Raw genomic sequence first — 23,446 nt, 5'->3', positions numbered from 1 at the left:
GTTTTCTTACTGATGCCTTGAGCACGCTAATGTTTATGGAATGCTGACGCGCCTAATCGCGATGATTTAAACCAACTTGTCACCGACTGTATATGCGCACAATGACTAAACAATTTGTCATAGATTGTTTATACGCCTGCCCAGTATGATGTAAAACAATTTGTCTAAAACTATTAGAGAGCCTGTTTACGAATATTGGAGACAATTTGTAAATTATGAATCCTGTTACGTTTTCATACTACTTATGGTTATCTTTTCTTTATCTCTAATTGTGCATTTTGGTTTTGCCTTTGTTAGCGAATTTTTCTGTCTAATCTTTGTACATTATAAATCCCATACTGCAAAATTCTGGCCGGAGAGGATAGTGAAACTTGTGTGTATTAATTTTTGTAGAAATTTTTCTTGTTTTGAATGTCTGAATTCACTCTCTTAATTTTTGAATTGCATAGACACGCGCGCACAGCCTAGACAGAGATTCTGCTACGGACAGAGATGACTCAGAGGTCATGTTTGCTCTGTGAAGATGTACGCCGGATTTATCTGTTGAGGAAGTAGTCATTTGCGCTTTGGTGGTAGATATGAAAACGTAGAGTTTTGGTTTAGCAGCAGCAAGGGACAAACAGTGGAGATTGTTGGAGTTATGTCATGAATTAGTAGAAGACTTACTCCAAGAAGAAAAATATTTGATTTTTACATTGGTAAATTTTTTTTGTGAAAAATGGATTCGAGGTAATGATTAAGTTGGTTTTATTTGCGGCAGCCGTTTGATAATGTGGCAATATTGCTTCGTTAGACTTCCAGACCAGGAATCTTCTTACATTTTATTTTATTTTGTTTTTGTTTTATGTGGATCACAGAGAGAGAAATGGATTTCAGAATTAGATTTTGGAATTTTGCTTAAGTACAGATTATACATTGTGAAGTTCAATTTTTGTAAGCTGAATTCTTGGTATGCTGTCATGTGGCTTCGAGGGAGCTTAAGTAATTTGAGGTTTCGTTAAACGTGATAAAGTTTAAGAAAATTGATCTGAAACTGCATTCATTTAAACCAGAGTCATTGCCCACATACAAAGAATCAATTAATTTTAAATTATTTAAAAACCATTAAGAAAAAAATTATTAATCTCGAATAATAGCAATAATTTATAGAGTACGCATCACACATAAGCGCTGCTCTGTAGTTAGATTTTGCAGCTCTGTTGCCTAGACGTGCTTTAGCTACGACACCACTTTGCACCCAGGTAAGAAAAAATGCTTAGAGAACAGATTCATCTTTAATTAAATTTCACAGAAACCAACTTTATATTAAAAGTAATCAGCTTACTTTTATCAATGTTATTAGTTAGATTTTAAGTAACGTTAAGTTTCAGAAAGAAGTTACTTTTATCAATGTTATTAGTTAGATTTTAAGTAACGTTAAGTTTCAGAAAGAAGACGATTTTTTTAAGATTCTCTTAATTGGATTTATCTGTGCTCGCAGTTAAATTTTGCCACGAAAAGTCAGCCTTTATCTACAGATTCATATTCACTTTCAGATTCGCTTTCACTGACTAAAATATATAGAAACAGTTATCGTCAAGCATAAACATTAGAAAATCGAAAATGAGTATGACGAAGGAAAGTAAGTGTAGAGAATGTTATTTTGTTCTTTTCTTATGTGTGCATCATCATTAAAACAAAAAATGTAGACTGATAATACGCTCAGTGTTTTAGGGTTGCATATGTGCTTCAAAAAGTAATGAGAGTTTAAAAGGTCCTTCACACTTTTGCTTAAAACTGTATACACTGCAAGACAAAAAAAAAAAAGAAGAAGAAACGACGAAACACATAGGAATTGTCCGAGAGGTGCGGAATTCGGTAGATGTGATGTACACATAGAAGAAAATAAATGAATATAATTTATAAATAATTGGACGATTTATTCAAGACAAAGAGCTTCATAAATAAGCATGTAAATATCGCGCTGGTCCAGCTCGGGCCCATATGCAAGCAGTTATTCGGTCTGACGTTGATTGATAGACTTGTTGAAAGTCCTAAGAGATATCGTGCAGAATTCTGTACAACTGGCGTAATAGATGGTCAAAAGCTCGAGATGGTCCTGCCCATATTGCTCCATTCTCAGTTAGGGAGAGATACAGTGATCTTGCGCTCCAGGACAGGGTTTGGGGAGCACAAAGAAAAGCAGTAGAAACTCTCACCGTGTGCGGGTGGGCATTACCTTGCTGACATGGAAGTCCAGGATGGTTTGCCGTGGAAGACAACATAACGGGGCAGAGAATGACGTCGACGTACCGCTGTGCTGTAAGAGTGCCGCGGATGACAACCGAAGGGGTCCTGCTACGAAAAGAAATGGCATCCCAGAGTATCGACGGTCGAATGGTGAGCGACAGTCGTGGGTGTATCCCATCACTTTTTCAGGCATCTATAGAGACGGCTTGAGTGGTCATAGGAGTTCATTTCCAAGGGACACATTACTGGATCACTGGAGATTATTCTACTCCAGTCAATGAGATTCCAGACCGAAGACATGTCCGGCTCTTTAAATGGTTCAAATGGCTCTGAGCACTATGGGACTTAACATCTGAGGTCATCAGCCCCCTAGAACTTAGAACTACTTAAAACTAACTAACCTAAGGACATCACACACATCCGTGCCCGAGGCAGGATTCGAACCTGCGACAGGAGCGGTCCCGCAGTGCCAGACTTAAGCGCCTAGAACCGCTCGGTCACACCGGCCGGCACATGTCTGGCGACGCTGTAGACAGCATTGAGACACCAACCTGTCACCTTCCATGAGGCAATACAACCAGGTGTGGTGGTTTGGGTTGCCGTTTTCGTCATAGCAAGGCCCTTTGATTTTCATCACTGTCACTCTTACAGCACAGCTGTAATTCGATGATTTTCTAAGCTCCGTTTTGTTGCCCTTCATACCAGTCCATGCTGGGATTACATTTTATCAAGATAATGCCCGCCTGCACACGTTGAGAGTTTCTACTGCTTGTCTTCATGCTTCCCAAACCCTCCTTGGCTAGTAAGGTCAGCGGATCTCTCTCCAACTGAAAACGCTTTGGAGCATTGTGGGCTGGACCTTTCAACCATCTGGAATTTTGACTATCTATCGATTTAGTAGGACATAATTTGGCACGATATCCTTTAGGAGGGCTTTCAAAAATTACGTCAATCAATGCCGAGCCTAATAACTGCTTGAGTAATGGTCATAGGCGGACCAATGCGTCACTGACTTGCTCAATTTGCTAAGCTCTTTCTCTGGAACAAATCATGTAATTTTTCTGGAATTGTAGTCTTATGTTTGGATGTACACGTACATCACATCTTCCGATTTCCGTACCGTTCGCATAGTTTCTCCGTGGTGCATTTTTTTTCTTTGAGTGTGTAAACCGTTTTACTGCTTTGTTACTGATTTTGTGATATCAGTCCGGTGTTCACAGGTTTTATTCACATCACGCAAGTCTTACGGTTAATTGGCCCTTTGTTGAAAAGATATCTGTTTCGCTTAGGGTATGATCGTGAATTATGGATGGGAACATTTCTAGCTTCGCTGATATTTTCATTTCCATGCTCAATGTATGTTCTGGAATTAGTTGATGTGTAGTTTAAATTATAAAGGTCTCATCCTGCATTGCAACGTTTTGTTTCCGAAGAGTAAAAGTAATGAAACAGAAAAGTTATAGGCAGTGTGAAAACGCGCTATTCACAATCGAATGCATGCAATTACTTGTAAATCAGTAACAGCAGTTTAAATGCTTTTGGCTAAATTAATGTTATAAATTGGTCACTGGTACTGCAGCACGTATGATCTCAACCTCATGAATATGTATGCAGCAATGTGCGCAAGCACGTTTTTGTGCATTACATCGCTTTTAATGAACGTAAATTACTGAACGGGAATCAATTTGTTTTCTTCGGTTCATCCAAACTTATTTTCAACAAACATTAAGAAGGAATTTTCCTCAAAAAATTCATAATTTTCACGTGATGCAGTCTGATGAAAATAAATGACCCCCTCCCTTTTGTTTTACCAGAAGAGGACTCCTTATTGACCGCACATTGTTGTAAATCTACATGGTATACTCGCTACGCTAATGATCTACTTCCAATAGATAAACCCATAGAAACGTCATCCTCTTTTTTTATTTACTATATGATAATCACTGATTCAAAACTAGACTGTCTGAGAAAATAAGTGAAGCACCCAGAGGTAGATGAGGAAACGAAATGTAACTTCACGGATTGAGAGCGTAAGTGACGTTATTTCAGTGATTACAAAATCGAGTGGAATTTACAAAGAACTTGGATGTGTGAGCCCTATTGTCACTTCGATATTAAACCACCTCCTGCCTCGATGCATGCACTTATTTGGTTCAGAACGGTGTTGTAAAGTTGTTGTGTCCTCTCCTAAGGCAAACAGGCTCACAACTGTAGTAACTGGTTCTCAGTATCGTGGTTACTGACACCGGGTTGGAGTCAGAACTGTCCCACTCATATTCTGTCGGCGACAGATCTCGCCACAGAGGTAGCTCAGGAACACGCAAACAATCATACAAACCGGTACCATGAGAATACCGTGCGAGAACAGTCCTCTTAAAAAATTGCAGCAAGCTGTGTCGCGTGAGAGATTTCACATGGGAGCGCAGGATGTCCCTGATGCACCGCTGTGCCGTCAGAGTTCCTTCAGTCACTACCAGTAGTGTCACTGAGCATACCCGGCTTCCCCTGAGACCAGGTGTAACACCGAAGAGCGTCTCTAAAACATTGAAAGGATTGGGTTTCAACCTAGATCGATGTGATACTCTCCGACTATAACCACCGCGATTCAGCGTCAAACACAATGCGATGCCATTGATTAGCATTCAATGCTTCCTCGTCATGCCATCACTCTGAACTTCGCCCTTTGGGTTGTGGTGTTAACTGCAATTTATGAGTGAGACGATAATTCCAAAGTCTGGCTCCTAGTGGTGTCCGATCAATATGTGGGTGATTCAGAGTGTTACACGGAAATCCATTTTTTGTTCTCGGATAGGAGTTGGGCATGCAGAGGGGGCTGCGATATGTTTGGTGCAATATGCAGCAATCCTTGTGGTAGTCAGATATTGCCGCCCGGGAACTTGGCGACGAGTATGCCGGCTCCCTCGTTCCTATGCAGTTCAGCATGGTGGGACTGACACAGCCGAATGCTCCACAATATTGCAAGGTTCTACCAGCCGGGCAAATGGGGACACACAGCAAGGCCACCTTTCAGACTGTCAGGTGCTGATAGCGCGGTCTCTAACAAGTGCCCGGGTTCTCCGTGTGTTTCGCAGATATCTCTCAACATCTGACGCTGTTCACGCCTCTAATATATCCTACGTGGCCTAGTAATGACACTAGACGCGAGCAACACTAATGCACACTGGGGATTCTATCGTTGAACCCGTCACAGAAAACTGAACCTCTAATCATTTATACATCCTCCGATGGTGTGCACGTGTACCAAGTTACATTAAAGTGACATCATGTCTTTTGAGTGGTTAACATCTTTTGTCAGACAGTGTATAGTTAATTGATTCGGTTGTGACTAGTTTTCTGATCATGTTGTAGCAGAAGAAGCCTTGTAACATAAAATCGACAGTGATTCTTCCATGTGGCAAGGGCGCTGATTGTGGAAGAGCGGGAAAAGTCACCCCACTACATCTGCTGTGATTTACCACAAAAACTGTTAGTGCTCTGCTGAGGATGGTTCAGTATTTTCGGAAATAGCCCACATTAACTTCACAAGTGCTTTGTTGAACGAAGTCTTTAATGTGGCCGGTGCTGGTGTAAAATGCACCTATGTCTGAAAAAAATTATAACGCTTAAGTCTTCTCCCATAGTCTCTTGAGTATAATGAACGACAGACTCTATTTTAGAGATGCCTTAAAATTTACATTGCTCTTCTTGCAGGTCGTTTGTGAATTGGTGAACGCAACGCAGCACAAAACGGAATACCATGTGTTGCTAAAAATAAAAACATGCTGAATAGCAGAACGTGAAAACATTGTGACACACCAAACAGGGTTGCCTTTTACTAAGCTCTGCGCACAAGGTATGAGTTTCTTACTGGAGACAATCACTGGGATCATGTTCTAACGTGCCATCTAAATACTAGTTACCACTTTACCAGCAACACAATTTCATATGTTTATAAATTCGTTGAATCAGGCAAACAATCAACAGAAGAATCTGCAAACGTTCAACGAGGCGTTTTACAGCTAACTCTGTATAACAATATCTTAGTTTCAAATAAGCAACGACCTAGAAGACAGCGATAGGAACATAGGTGGAGTTTTAAACACGGCCATAATCATTAAAGTCCGACGTAACAGCCAGCTATTGTTTTTTTTATTTGTTTTCAATCTTCTGGGACTTAACTGCTAAGGTCATCAGTCTCTAAGCTGACACACTACGTAACTTAAATTATCCTAAGGGCAAACGCACACACCCATGCCCGAGGGAGGACTCGAAGCTCCACCGGAAGCTATTGTTACTAGCAAAATACAATGGAGTCTCAATCCTGTAACGAAAGATGGAAGAGCAGGAGATAGCCAGCCAGAGATATAATATAATACTTCGCAGACTTGTAGCTACGTATGGTATCCCGTCACATGATCGCTCCACGTTATACATATTCATACCGGTATCGCATATAGTCACTGTCTGTGGTAGTGCTGAGAGGAGAGTTAGCTTGTGAATGGAGAAAGCTGCCTGAAGGGCTGCCATATACGGCTGAAAAGAGTATACACTCCTAGAAATGGAAAAAAGAACACATTGACACCGGTGTGTCAGACCCACCATACTTGCTCCGGACACTGCGAGAGGGCTGTACAAGCAATGATCACACGCACGGCACAGCGGACACACCAGGAACCGCGGTGTTGGCCGTCGAATGGCGCTAGCTGCGCAGCATTTGTGCACCGCCGCCGTCAGTGTCAGCCAGTTTGCCGTGGCATACAGAGCTCCGTCGCAGTCTTTAACACTGGTAGCATGCCGCGACAGCGTGGACGTGAACCGTATGTGCAGTTGACGGACTTTGAGCGAGGGCTTATAGTGGGCATGCGGGAGGCCGGGTGGACGTACCGCCGAATTGCTCAACACGTGGGGCGTGAGGTCTCCACAGTACATCGATGTTGTCGCCAGTGGTCGGCGGAAGGTGCACGTGCCCGTCGACCTGGGACCAGACCGCAGCGACGCACGGATGCACGCCAAGACCGTAGGATCCTACGCAGAGACGTAGGGGACCGCACCGCCACTTCCCAGCAATTTAGGGACACTGTTGCTCCTGGGGTATCGGCGAGGATCATTCGCAACCGTCTCCGTGAAGCTGGGCTACGGTCCCGCACACCGTTAGGCCGTCTTCCGCTCACGCCCCAACATCGTGCAGCCCGCCTCCAGTGGTGTCGCGACAGGCGTGAATGGAGGGACGAATGGAGACGTGTCGTCTTCAGCGATGAGAGTCGCTTCTGCCTTGGTGCCAATGATGGTCGTATGCGTGTTTGGCGCCGTGCAGGTGAGCGCCACAATCAGGACTGCGTACGACCGAGGCACACAGGGCCAACACCCGGCATCATGGTGTGGGGAGCGATCTCCTACACTGGCCGTACACCACTGGTGATCGTCGAGGGGACACTGAATAGTGCACGGTACATCCAAACCGTCATCGAACCCATCGTTCTACCATTCCTAGACCGGCAAGGGAACTTGCTGTTCCAACAGGACAATGCACGTCCGCATGTATCCCGTGCCACCCAACGTGCTCTAGAAGGTGTAAGTCAACTACCCTGGCCAGCAAGATCTCCGGATCTGTCCCCCATTGAGCATGTTTGGGACTGGATGAAGCGTCGTCTCACGCGGTCTGCACGTCCAGCACGAACGCTGGTCCAACTGAGGCGCCAGGTGGAAATGGCATGGCAAGCCGTTCCACAGGACTACATCCAGCATCTCTACGATCGTCTCCATGGGAGAATAGCAGCCTGCATTGCTGCGAAAGGTGGATATACACTGTACTAGTGCCGACATTGTGCATGCTCTGTTGCCTGTGTCTATGTGCCTGTGGTTCTGTCAGTGTGATCATGTGATGTATCTGACCCCAGGAATGTGTCAATAAAGTTTCCCCTTCCTGGGACTATGAATTCACGGTGTTCTTATTTCAATTTCCAGGAGTGTATTTGTGCAACAATATAGACATAAATCTAGGCAACATTGTCTGTGGAGCGTAGCGATCTAGTGCTATACTTAGGATAAAATCAACAGTCGAGATCGCTATACAATTTGTTTATTGACCGATTTCCACTTACGTTAAACCACCCACAGAATTTTTGGGCCCCCTATGGCTGGTGCTGGCGGCTCCTCGGTTTCTGACGAGATACCACAGTGTGCCATCGTCGTATCACGTGCAAAACCAAGCAAGAGCCACAGGAGGCCAAAAAATTCTGTGGGTGGTTTTAACCTAAGACGAAATCGGTCAGTAAAGAACTGTTATTGCAATGTACACTGTTGATTTTAACCTATGTACAACAACTGAGAGACGGGAAATAGCAGACTTTCAGGTTGATGCATAAGTTAGTAGTGTTTTCCCGTGAGTTTAATAAAGACAACAGATGCACATAATAAGGACATTAATCATCAATAATATATTCTCCCCCATTCTTTGCAATAGTCTGCCTGGCATGTACTAACTTTCTGATGTCACGACTGTAGAAATCACGTGGTTTTGAGGCGAAGAATTCGACTAGCCATGTTCGGAGCGCATTTTTATAAGGATAGGAAGTTTCTTGAAGGTTGTTCGATAGATAGCGGCCAAAGTGAAAATCTGAGGGTGCAAGATCAGGTCAATAAGCTCGGTGGTGACAATCAAACACACTACTGTAGGGAGACCACACGGCCCGTTTTTTAGCAGGACTGTCCTTTTTTCCTTCTGTGTCCCTCTGTCCCACAAAATTTTCAACGGGAGGCCAGTTGGCCCGTTTTTTTTCCGTAATCAGCCGTAGTCAGATCTTATTCGCTTTATTTTGTGTGTTTATTTATTTTTCCGTCAATTTAGTCACGAACATGGTTTTGTACCATTTTCTTGAGTCATGGTTGTGTCTTCCGTCATCCTGTTCAGTGCCAGTGACTTACGCGTGAGCTTCGCGATTCATATCGATTATTTGCTACTGCCGAAATGACGAACGATGTAACAAGTTTTCGTTAAGGAACTTTATAGGCCTTTCAATGTTCCGTTGTATTTGTACTTAGGAAATAGCTACTCACTGTTAGATGACAGAAATTTGCAGTAGATGAAATCCACACGTTGTCTTCGGACTGTTACAGACGACAATGAGAAGTGGGAGACAGTTTCAACACAGAGTTCGGCAAGCTTGCTTTACTGATATGCTCCATTGTCTGTCGTCTGTCTGTGCAACTAAATCGTGTGTGTGTTCTTTCTCGAAAACCATGGAAGAAGAATGTCCTTTCTTGAAGGATACCACAAGCATGAAGGCAGAACATACGTCGTGTCGTACAGTTTTTTCCACTGAACAAGGAGGACGTGCCGATATAACGCAATACATGAAGGAAAAGAAACACCTGTTGGCAATCTCTGTGTGAACGTCTAGCAACATAACTTTCTTTGTAAGTACGAATAAACTACAAACAGAGGAAGATAAACGTATCGCTGCAGAAGAAGGGCTGTTTGCGTTCCATATCGCAAAACTTTATCATTCTTTCCGTTCAATGGAGTGCACGCTTCTTCTCATCAAAGAAGTATTTGAGAAGAAATTCACATGTTCTACGGCAAAATGCAAGTCGATTTTATTGAGAGTTTTATGGCTCTACGCAATGCACCAATCTCAGTCAGAAGTTGAAAAGATGCCAAGTATGTGTCTGTGAAGGCTGATGCACCAAATCACAAATGCTTAGGACTAGTACCGGTCATAGCTAGGTATTTCACTCCTACCGAAGGCATTTAGTGTAAAGTAAATCTGTCTCCAGTACACTGATGGAGAAAAGGCAGAATTATTAGCTAGCTATGGTCTGCATATTTAAAAACGCGAAATATATTTGACAAGGTCGTCCCATTTCGCGCAGACAACTGTAATACCAACTTTGTGGGTGCAAGAGTGCAGGAACAAACAATGTTTATTCCCAAATGAATAGTGTTCTCAAGATGAATATTCAAGGCATCGGCTGTGCAGGGCGTGTCGTGCACAATGGAGTTCAAACATTCTTAGCATTGACATAGAACAATAGCGTATGCAATTTCTAATATTTTCACATTTACACCGTGCTTGTGGAGAATTTGAAATCGTTAACGGATTTCGTTAATACTGAATACAAGTATATTCTAGATAGTATTAAAACTAGATTTTTGTCATTGGTGCCAAATGCATGATCGTTTGAAATCTTATTTTCTTTCTCAGTGTAGGTGTTCTACAATGCTGCAACAGTTTTTTGAGAACCCACAGTAACCTCTTTGGCTTCGTTTGACACAAACCCAAATGAAATGTTCTCATATTCGACCCAAAAGTTGGAAAGTGCCACAATTCCAGCTACAGAATCGGCTGATGAGCCATAGCTTCTTAAAGAAAAAATCATTAACGGGAAATTTAGTAAATTTTAAACTTCAGTTGTTTCTTCAATTGTCACTAAGTTGGTAAAGGAAGGTATTTTCACTCAGATTACGAGATGATTACCAGTTTATGTTATGACCGTTTTGTGACTTATTTAGAAAAGTGGACTTCTCCATTTCAACCACTGAAATCATTTCATTAACGAAAACACTGAAAAGTTCTGTTCTTGGGCTGATCTTCTAAACTGTCTGAGATTTCTGAAGACAGTATATTCATGTGCAACATTTCAGATAGATGGAGATGTACTATTACATGAGATAGGATGTGTGAACAACATTGTATTCACGAAATTCGAGGAAAGCTAATTTGGAAAGAGATAAGAGATGGTGTGATGCATTCCATTCACTTAAGAGCACAGATACTTCATGTAAAAATATAGAGACGCTTGAGAGTTTTGCTAATGTTGTACCAGGCACCAATGCTGTCGTGGAAAGGGTGTTTGGCGGGTGTGGCCGAGCGGTTGTAGGCGCAGCAGTCTGGAAACGCGCGACCGCTACGGTCGCAGGTTCGAATCCTGCCCCGGGCATGGATGTGTGTAATGTCCTTAGGTTAGTTAGATTTAAGTAGTTCTAAGTTCTAGGGGACTGATGACCTCAGATGTTAAGTCCCATTGTGCTCAGAGCCATTTGAACCATTTGAAATGGTGTTTTGAATTTGGAATTTCCTTTGAATTGACGAGAAAAACCGTTTTAACACTAAAACTACTGAAACAATTGTAATAGTTAGGACTTGTTATCAAGACCTTACATGAAAGGAGCTCTATATCCTGCTATTAACCAAATCAATGATTTTAAAAGATAAGAGGCCCATAATAGCAGTGTTCCTGATACAGTTGATAAACGGTTTACGGATGTCTGATGTCTACATATGTGTTCCTTTGTTAGATTTCAGTTTAGTTGTAAATCGGTTCTTGGAAAAATAATGAATTGTCATACGATGCAGTGCCATTACAAGCATATTTTGGAGTGTGTTGTTAAAATATACGCCTTTTTATGTGTGTAAATTTTAGTTTTTATTTATAATAGTAATGCAATGTAGTCACGTATGCAGAATATTTTCTTTTTATCTACTGTCCCGTTTCCTTCGGTTTTTTAATCTCAATTTTCCGCAAACCCCCGATTTTTAAAGTGGAAAATCTAGTCACCGTTAAGCACTGTACAGTGTTTTTCTCAGTCTAACAGAATGCAAGACGGCGATATTGTGGAGTATGATCACTACCCGCGGTCTTGTTTGTCACTGTGTTCGGACTGCGTCTGCAGTACAACAAATATCAGCGGTGGTGGTTGCGCCTTTGGGATGCAATTCATACTCATATTACACCACACCGTTACTGTTCTACCAGATGCATAACACCATCATTTGTAGATGCCCACGGGTCTTTCCAGTAGAGTTACTGCTTTGTCTGGGACCAACCATTGCTTGCTTTTCCTCATGCTAGCGTAGAGACACAATCCCTTGTCACCAGTTGCACGGGATAGGAATGGTCGGTGCTCTTTACGAGCCAACTGTTTACGAGGAAGCAGAGGTGGAGATATCGCCATTTGCTGATTTTTATGATTTAGGCTTAGATCATGAGGCACTCATACATCGCATTCCTGAACCTTCCGCACAATAATGGAATAATCACAGTTCAACACACTTGCCAGTCGTTGAGTACAATGACTTGCACCACCTTGGATTAATGCCTTTAAACGATCTTCATCGACACCGGAGGTCCTCCTGAATACGTAGAATCACTAATTTCAAAACGATTCTCCTTAAAGCGAGAATACAAATTTGTTTCCATGCTCTTTCCAATTGGATTATGCTCATTAATAGCACAAATATTTTTGGCCTAGCTGCGTCACTCTTCTATTGAACTCAAATAGAGGAATATGACTGAAACGTTCCGATTTCTTCACTTGGCACTCCATTTTGTAGCGTCCATACCTCCACTCGCTATCTTCAAGTGACAATATGATCATATGTAAACTCAAATAGCAACAGTGAACTACAATTAAAAATTAGAATTGATAAATAAACCCATAGCAATAGGAATATCACTACGCAAAACAAAAAACGCTACGAACTTACACGCCCCAACCTAATATAACGACTTGGATGTTCGCTTGATGAATATGGATTTCCGGGTCAATCGGTGTTTTTCACTGTTGGCACCACTGACAACGGTTGTCTTCTGAGGTTGAGGGTGACTTAGGTCATAGTAATTTCTGATAACTAACGAGAGATAATGAAGATCAATCTGCGGCGGTGAAGACGACTTAATGATAGCTCCACAAATGTTCAGTTAAGTTTAGCTCATAAAATCAGAACTTTGATCAGTAGGATGGTGATGTTACAGATGGTAACGAATAACTGGGACGGTTTTGTACTAGGTGATCATACTAACACACGAGGAGATATTGTCAGTATTTTTACCGATGTAAGAGACGTGTTCCATGCTTTCATTTTGTATATCTCTCAAAGGTCTGAGATGTCCATTCAAAACTTCTTTCATGATGGCATGGTGTTCGCTGGTGTAGACGAATTTGCAGAAAGTAGCAGAGATGTTTGGGATCAGACATATAAGCCAGCCAAATTAAATGTTGTGAACCACTTTTCCTAAATGAGTCATTACTCATGGCCTGGACATGCTCGAAAAATTCGTTGCAGTATGCTATGGGTCAACATAAAATTTAAAATATATCAAAGACGGGGTAAAGCTCCATTAAATACTGTAAATGTGTTTTGGTGTTAGCATCCTGAAAGTTTGGTTTACGAAGCCCACTTGAAACAGGGACCAAAACTGTGGGCTATAAAAGAATAGGACGATGCGGACAAACAACTGGTCATTCTATAATCTACCGAGGCTAGGATATATCCAGGACTTTATAATTACTGTAAAGGTTTTAAACAGCAGTTTTAAAGAGTTTCCTGAAGCGAATATCGTAGTAATGGCCTCCCATGGGCAGCAGCGTTGTTGTGGTAGTCCATTGGGAACGTCCATTACTCATTTTGAGGTCAGCGACCACGTTGGTTCTCCTCTTCTTTTCAGCGCCTTGCGGTCGACGCAGCACAACAAAGACGAAACGAAAGGTCTTTGTCAGCGGACGCTTTCTTTTATGCGTCCCCGAGGTCTGCCTGTGACGTATGCGAAGAGCTGCAGGGAAAGGGGAGAAGAGCCAGGGAGGTGGAGGTGGAGAGCGGCTCTTTCGCGATACGCCGAAGCTCCGGCCGCCGACCCGTGGCTCATGGGTTCGCGGTCGACACCGCGCTCACGCCCTGAATACAAAGCACGCGTTTAGTGTGTTCTCTCGCCAGCTCACTGTGCAGCAGACGTCAGCCCTTCCTGCGAAGTTCTCTTCTGTACTCAAATTCTCTGTGACTTGCCTATTTGCTCGACATTGCCAGATTTCATAGTGTCTTTCAGGGATCCACTACTGATTCTATTTCCTCATAAGCTTCATTACATTGATAAAGGAAATGTAAGCTATTAACGAAGTCTAGAAGGACTTACGTCGTGCGCCCACAGCTAACCATCTACCTGCGAAGAATATTGAATTTTCATTTCTTAAATAAACATGACATTACAGGTACAATATTTTAGTGCCAGTTTAACAATACTGAAAAAACTACGAGCTTTAGTGTTATTGTTTTATTTATTGATCAGCACAGACTGGCGCTGTTATCTGAAACCAGGTTTGTAATTCAAATACATAATAACTAAACATTGGCATTTTTGTGCCTGATTAGTTCGCCGATGATAACTTACGAATATAGACAACACTGGATCAAACTCACTGCTTGCTGTTAAAATCAGAAGAACGTAAAGACAGTCTGCAACTAGTGTCAAACTATATTGAAGTGTAGGGGAGAGTGCATAGCTTAGCTAAGAACACATGATGTTTCCTCTTCGATGTGATCGATATTACAGGAAATGTATTCGCATTTGCTAATATGAAGCACCTTCGGCTGTATGTTAATATGCCGACAGTGAAAATTTGTGCCCAGACGGTGACTCGTAGCAGGATTTCTCTCTTTATGCGATCTGTCGGCTTAACTGCTTCCGCCAGCCGAGCACGAATCACGGGCAAGCACAAGTTTCCATATGTCGTCGTCCATATGTCACAATCTGCGCTCGGGATATCTCAGCTTCCCGTTATTATTTACTGAGAGTCAAGGGACTGGTATTGGCCGATAAATACAGAACAGCAGTACCTGTGTTACTAAGAAGTACGATGCAGTGGGAACAGGTACTGCAGCGACTACAGCCATCAAGACACACCGGACATATATTCGCAGTTGTAAATGCGAACAACCTTTGGCTCTATTTTGGAAAGAGGACAATGAGAATCTGTGCTGGACCGAAACTCGAACATGAATTCCCTACTTCACGTGAGTTGTCGAGTAACAGCTTCGGCCATCTGAGCACGAATAACGGCCACATCCAAACTTCCATGTTTCACTGTCCGTGTGTCACATCCTGCACCCGCACGTTACGTATACAGGTTGTTACAATAAGGTACGGCCAAACTTTCAGGAAACATTCCTCACACACAAAGACAGAAAATGTGTTATGTGGACATGTGTCCGGAAACGCTTACTTTCCATGTTAGAGCTCATTTTATTACTTCTCTTCAAATCACATTAATCATGGAATGGAAACATACAGCAACAGAACGTACCAGCATCACTTCACTTTGTTACAGGAAACGTTCCAAGTGTCCTCCGTTAGCGAGGATACATGCATCTACCATCCGTCGCATGGAATGCCTGATGCGCTGATGCAGCCCTGGAGAATGGCATATTGTATCACTGCGGTCCACAGTACAAGCACGAAGCGTCTCTACATTTGGTACCAGGGTTGAGTAGACAAGATCTTTCAAATGCCCCCATAAATGACAGTCAAGAGGGTTGAGGTCAGAAGACCGTGGAGGCCATGGAATTGGTCCGCCTCTACCAATCCATCGGTCACCGAATCTGTTGTTGAGAAGCGTACGTACTCTTCGACTGAAATGTGCAGGAGCTCCATCGTGCATGAACCACATGTTGTGTCGTAATTGTAAAGGCACGTGTTCTAGCAGCACTGGTAAGGTATCCCGTGTGAAATCATGATAACGTGCTCCATTGAGCGTAGGTGGAAGATCATGGGGCCCAATCAAGACTTCACCAACAATGTCTGCCCAAACGTTCACAGAAAATCTGTGTTGATGAGGTGATTGCACAATTGCGTGCGGATTCTCGTCAGCCCACACATGTTGATTGTGAAAATGTACAATTTGATCACGTTGGAATGAAGTCTCATCCGTAAATAGAACATTTGCACTGAAATGCGGATTGACACATTGTTGGATGAACCATTCGCAGAAGTGCACCCGTGGAGGCCAATCAGCTGCTGATAGTGCCTGCACACGCTGTACATGGTACGGAAACAACTGGTTCTCCCGTAGCACTCTCCATACAGTGACGTGGTCAACTTTACCTTGTACAGCAGCAACTTCTCTGACGCTGACATTAGGGTTATCGTCAACTGCACGAAGAATTGCCTCGTCCATTGCAGGTGTCCTCGTCGTTCTTGGTCTTCCCCAGTCGCGAGTCATAGGGTGGAATTTTACATGCTCCCTAAGACGCCGATCAATTGCTTCGAATGTCTTCATGTCGGGACACCTTCGTTCTGGAAATCTGTCTCGATACAAACGTACCGTGCCACGGCTATTGCCCCGTGCTAATCCATACATCAAATGGGCATCTGCCAACTCCGCATTTGTAAACATTGCACTGACTGCAAAACCACGTTCGTGATGAACACTCACCTGTTGATGCTACGTACTGATGTGCTTGATGCTAGTACTGCAGAGCAATGAGTCGCATGTCAACACAAGCGCCGAAGTGAACACTACCTTCCTTCAATTGGGCCAACTGGCGGTGAATCGAGGAAGTACAGTACATACTGACGAAACTAAAATGAGCTCTAACATGGAAATTAAGCGTTTCTGGACACATGTCCACATAACATCTTTTCTTTATTTGTGTTTGAGGAATGTTTCCTGAAAGTTTGGCCGTACCTTTTTGTAACGCCCTGTATTCCTGTCCACGAAGGAGATTTTTATTGCGTCGATGGTCTGGTAGTGGCGAATAAATGTGAAACAGTGGTGCCTGCGTTATTATGAAGTACGATCCAAAGTTCTTTTGGACATCGGTGTATATCTGATTGAAAAAGGCAACATACATCTTAATACCACAAGCACTGGCTATTAGACTCACATAAAGCAACGCCCACTAGAGACCGCCGTAAGCAATTCTCAGTAACTTCTACCGGTTTTGTTGTTGTGAGACATGACGTGTTTTGGGAAGCGTTTGTAAATACTAGGAGCTCTACAAATTTTAATTCTATGTCGTATATTAAAGCTATTTGGATGATTTTGTTAATTCTTCAATTCCACGGTTTTATGGTGAGTGCAATTAAGCAAATTTTTAAATTACATGTCCCGTGGACTAACGCCATTCTTAGAAAGTCGTATACCGTCTTGATAAGGAAGGTCTCCTTCCAGTGAAAACATGCTTTTCGAATGAACAATGTTTCATTAATGTGTTAAATTAAAATATTTAATGTAAATTTATTAATGCCTACGTGGCAATTTTCAGTGTACTATTGAGGCGCGATGATTAGTTCCAGTTGTTTTCCACAACTATCTTGAGATCGTCAACAAAGTGCTGAATATGCATTGAAAAACATTAATAGTAGTTATGTTCATGATATGACATGTATTCGTATTACAATCCAACAAGACTATGACAGTAGGTGGTTAAAATTTCATCGAGAGCGAGGCGGGTTGTAAACCACAGTCTCGCAATTTGCGGTAATAAAGACGGAAAATGGCCACTTGAGTAAGTAAAAGTTGCGTCACGTGCCTTTGATTTGCACTTCCACAGCAGGTACTATAGTGAGAACTATGCATGCGACGGTAATAAAAATTTTCAGCAGTTACGTATACTGTTTTCACTATAACACCTGCTATGCAACTGCAAAGCAGGGGCATGTGATGCAATTTTTACTAAGTCAACTGACCATTTTCTGTCTTTATTGCCGTCATCTTGCGAAACTATGGTTTACTGTCCAACTCGTTCTCGATGAAGATTTTAACTAACTACCGTCAAAGTCTTGTTGCCCTATAATACGAATTCATGTCACTGCATGACTACAGCTAATGATGATGTTTTTCAATGGATATTCAGCGGTTTTTTACATAAACGATCTAAAGATGGTTGCAGAAAACAATCGAAACTAATCACGTGTCTGACATCTAAACTGCAAGTTGTGGTGTACGACTTAAAAGTTCCTTATATTAAAAAAGTTTTCTTTTAATTAATTACACTAAGAGCGTCGTCTCCTCCCACACAGTGTCAGGCTCTTCTAACTTCGTTAACGTCTTTACAATTTTCCTTGTCATGAAAATCGAAATTTGTGTTAGTTGTCAATAGTGTCTATTGCAGAATGTTTTTAACTTTTGTTTTCTATGTGATATATCTTCTTACCTTGATTGCATTTACTAATTATTAGTGCGTGTTTAAAGCAATAATTTAATATAGTATTAAATACAGTATCGATAAAATAAAATGCAACACTTTTAAATTTGGATAGAATATTTGTTCATAGATTGTTAATTGTTACAGTTTTTCAAATTTCGAAATATCGCACTATTCTAAAGTAATTTGTAAAGTAACAGAAAATGGCTGCAGCACAGATAATGCGATTGCTATCATTGCAAATGGAGTAAGGAGTACTAAACTTGTATTACAAAGCTGGCTACAAAGGATACTCTAGAAATGTTCCAAGGTACAACACTCTATCCTGCTACGTGCTTGGTTATGCAAATGGTTAACATTTCAGTGCAGCTGCGTCAAGTTTGCAGGAATAATGTTATGTACATTGTACACAAGGAAATATTATTGACTGGCATTCTCACTGAAAATAGCCTGTAACTGGTGGTTGTTTATGAGACTATCGTGCTACGTCCCGAATAAGAAGGAGAAACGTCTACCAGCATGTACGAATTTGACAGTCGCAGGATGGTGACCTAATGAAACAGCCGTTTTCGTTCCGTGATATTACTGCTGGTGTTGTTGGAGGTACCCCAACTGTTTAGTGAATTTGAAATCGATGGTTTCAGGCTAACCACACGCAATGCCAAATAGGTTCTTAACGACCACATGCTGCTAGCGCCACAGAGGACATAATTGAATAAGGAAATAAGTTCCTTTCAGAAGGAGAAACATCCACACCACTGGTCGTCAAACGATTTTGCTGAAGAGCATACACTGGCTTGTGGGATGGCATCTCGGGCTGCATTGTACCGATCTTATTATTAATTGATAACCTACATGAATTAGTATGTTATGAGCCCCCAACAGTCTAGCTATAGCAAAGGAGCGTTAATTTCTTTGCTGGTCCCAAATACTGATTGTTAAGTCGATATCATAGGAACACATCGTGTCGATTGTTCTGTTTAAGATTGCTGTCAACCTCGGCAACACAAAGTTGTGACACCGCAACTACATCTACATCTACATCTACATTTATACTCCGCAAACCACCCAACGGTGTATGGCGGAGGGCACTTTACATGCCACTGCCATTACCTCCCTTTTCTGTTCCAGTCACGTATGGTTCGCGGGAAGAACGACTGTCTGACAGCCTCCGTGCGCGCTCGAATCTCTCTAATTTTACATTCGTGATCTCCTCGGAAGGAATAAGTAGGGGGAAGCAATATATTCGATACCTCATCCAGAAACGCACCCTCTCGAAACCTGGCGAGCAAGCTATACCGCGATGCAGAGCGCCTCTCTTGCAGAGTCTGCCACATCTCCGTAACGCTATCACGGTTACCAAATAACCCTGTGACGAAACGCGCCGCTCTTCTTTGGATCTTCTCAATCTCCTCCGTCAACCCGATCTGGTACGGATCCCACACTGATGAGCAATCTTCAAGTATAGGTCGAACGAGTGTTTTGTAAGCCACCCCCTTTGTTGATGGACTACATTTTTTTAAGGACTCTCCCAAAGAATCTCAACCTGGTACCTGCCATACCAACAATTAATTTTATATGATCATTCCACTTCAAATCGTTCCGCACGCATACTCCCAGATATTTTACAGAAGTAACTGCTACCAGTGTTTGTTCCGCTGTCATATAATCATACAATAACGGATCCTTCTTTCTACGTATTCGCAATACATTACATTTGTCTATGTTAAGGGTCAGTTGCCACTCCCTGCACCAAGTGCCTATCCGCTGCAGATCTTCCTGCATTTCGCTACAATTTTCTAATGCAGCAACTTCTCTGTATACTACAGCATCATCCGCGAAAAGCCGCATGGAACTTCCGACACTATCTACTAGGTCATTTATATATATTGTGAAAAGCAATGGTCCCAAAACACTCCCCTGTGGCACGCCAGAGGTTATTTTAACGTCTGTAGACGTCTCTCCATTGATAACAACATGCTGTGTTCTGTTTGCTAAAAACTCTTCAATCCAGCCACACAGCTGGTCTGATATTCCGTAGGCTCTTACTTTGTTTATCAGGCGACAGTGCGGAACTGTATCGAACGCCTTCCGGAAGTCAAGGAAAATAGCATCTACCTGGGAGCCTGTATCTAATATTTCCTGGGTCTCATGAACAAATAAAGCGAGTTGGGTCTCACACGATCGCTGTTTCCGGAATCCATGTTGATTCCTCCAGAGTAGATTCTGGGTTTCCAAAAACGACATGATACGCGAGCAAAAAACATGTTCTAAAATTCTACAACAGATCGACGTCAGAGATATAGGTCTATAGTTTTGCGCATCTGCTCGACGACCCTCCTTGAAGACTGGGACTACCTGTGCTCTTTTCCAATCATTTAGAACCTTCCGTTCCTCTAGAGACTTGCGGTACACGGATGTTAGAAGGGGGGCAAGTTCTTTCGCGTACTCTGCGTAGAATCGACGAAGCGCCGGTGTGATATCTGTGTGAGCAAATGATTAACTGATTACAAAATTAAAATAATTCTACGGGTACTTCAATGTATTATGCACAATGAGAAACGATCACATATCCTTACTAAATGTTTGAATTTAATTTTTCTTCTACTTATTGTATTTTATTACAACAGCCCCTATTTAGTTTCATAGTTTTTGCTACAAATATGTACCGCATTTGAAGTTCACCATCTCTGTAACTCGCGTTCACGAGTTCATGTTACTTCTGTATCCAGACATATACGAGTATCATACCAGAAGGTCCCTAGGATACACGCACGCCCGTGAGTTGTCCATACTGGAAGATAAACAGTAAAACATAATGACTCTTTCATCCTCTAGCCACGCTATGTGTGCTTACCTTGTGTCCCTTACGTAAGAGGCCAACTTTACTTGGCTCACGATCGAATTCACCATCATCAATTAAAATGAAGCACATTTTAAAATATAACTGTCTTGTAATACTTTTGTTTGTAACTGAGCAGGAAAACTACATTTTTAAGAAGCTTCTCTTAATGTTAGCTGACGTTTTTGGATTCGTTAGTTAGTTGCTAGGTGCAGAGGATCTGGGTGAGAACCGCGGGCCACACGAATACTTCTTTCGGGCCACATGAGGTCCGCGGACCAGTTTGACAACTGAACGACATGGACACTGCGTCGAGGTCTTGAGCATCATGGACTGTCAACAAGCAGCCTATTGTTGCGGCTTCCCTTGATGCGACAACAGAGAGTCGTGACGAGAGTAGTGGTCGTGGCAACAGCGCTGGCGGAAGAGTGCCACTACGTCATCTTTTGAGTAGTGCTTACAGCCTAATGTTGGACGTATCCATCTGTCACTATCCACTACAGTTGACAAACTGTGCCATAGAGCTTAAGTAGCGTGGGTCTGAGAGTCACCTTTCTTCCGATGGACAGTGAATAAAGTCTTAATAATTTTTTATTTTAGTTGCTAATTCTTATTATAATTGACAGGCCAGTGTATCACACTAGAGTCCATAATACTTAAGAATATTCTGTCAATTTTAAACTTTATTTAAAATGAAATCATTTAATTAAGGGACACGTATTTACATTAATTCTCTCCGGTTTATAGAAAATATATAGAAGCAGGGCAGGATAACAGACGCGAGTTCGCCGACGTGATCTCCTCTCAGCTGTAATAACGATCAGTACGCCTCTCCTTTGGGTCTGTCCCATTCTCACTGGCATTTTGATGCCTTTATTTGTTCTAGCCGAAATAATTTTTATATAGTATACTGTGTAAGTTCACCTGTAGCTAACGTATTGGACGGAATGAGGAAATGTGCATTAACACATCATCGAATAACTTGCTTGTGGTTAGGGGAAGGCGTGTGGAGGTAGGCGTCCATTGGAATGTAGAGAATAAATAACTCTGGAAGCTGAATGTAAGTTCTACTCGGAGAAGAAGATTATAGTCATTACCAACAGCAAAAATACATCGTTCATGATAGGTAAATCCTTCCTAGCTGCACTTGACAACTTTCTTATTTAGATAAAATCGTACATACGTCCCGGGTTTCAGGATGTAAATCTCATCTTCATGTGGTTGATTGGGTACTATGATGTCGTACCACTCATGTAGCGACAGTTGCGTATGTCCCGAAAAAGAGTATAAAAAGACATTTACCTGTATGTGTATTACTTCAGTAATTTGTTGCAAATAATTTCTCCTCCTGACGACCATAGTTCACACACTTATTTTGGACACACGCCATGTGGTAATAAACTTACACAAACGTCACTGCTTGCGCCTACTTTGACAGTTCCCTTTAATCATGCGCAGTAATTCTTCATGTCCTGCTGAAAGTATCTGCTCTGTCCTTGTCGCCTCTCCAAACAAAAACACAGCACGTATTTTTACGGAAAAATTTTCTTCTTTTCTTTCTGTCCGCCGTCATTGAAAATAGCTAATACCATATCATTACAATCAGGAAGTATCTTAATTGTTCTCAATGTACCAGTCATAAAACACAATTTTTGAATTTTTCCCTTGAAAAACGTCCTTTTGCAAAGGTACAGCGGTGTAATTTAGGCAAAAAATTCTATTATTCATATTTTTCGAAAACAGTTATTCCATAAACATACATCTTAAGTATGATAATAACTGACAAAGTGGTGAAAAGTAAAGGAATCGATTTTTAGAACTGCTTCTACCGGAAACCTGTTTCTACCGTAAATGCAACCACGCGTGTTGCATTCATCTATTACTGTGGGCGCTGTACTCTCAGGCCGGCACCTGGCGCTGCATTTACAAGTCAACCCCATTGCCTCCCCCCCCTCCAACCCCCACCGCCCCCTCCTCACCCCACACCGCTGTCTACTCGAGTTGTCCGTGCGCCGGCTGCACAGTTCGCAGCTCTGTGCGCCTGATGGCAGCGCTTGCTGAATTGAAATCGGTCGCAATAGCGCGGCGAACATGTGACACCGTTCTGCGCCGGCGCTCAGCCGTTACTGTAATCTGGTGCCGTTTGCAACGCTCTGCAAGGTCTGTTGGCCTGTCGGAGGCAAATGCTTTCTGTGTTCTTAGTAACTTGAAATGTGACTGCCCTTTCTTCAATTACTTCCACTTGTTTTCGCAGAAGAATAAGCATAATTTAACTGTACGAGGACGTACTGAAAAATAATACCTCGGAATTTTTTATGGGAAAGCTCTTACATTTTGAAATACAGCAAACGTTGTTAGCCTTCTACATCTTTGTCCTATACCCCTACAAATTTATTCCACAACATAGTCACCCTGGTGACGAATACATTTCTCGGAACAAGAGGCCGATTTGTTG

Source organism: Schistocerca cancellata, chromosome 1, assembly GCF_023864275.1.
Source record: "Schistocerca cancellata isolate TAMUIC-IGC-003103 chromosome 1, iqSchCanc2.1, whole genome shotgun sequence".
In the NCBI taxonomy this organism is placed as follows: Eukaryota; Metazoa; Arthropoda; class Insecta; order Orthoptera; family Acrididae; genus Schistocerca; species Schistocerca cancellata.
This window is presented reverse-complemented; position numbering follows the sequence as displayed.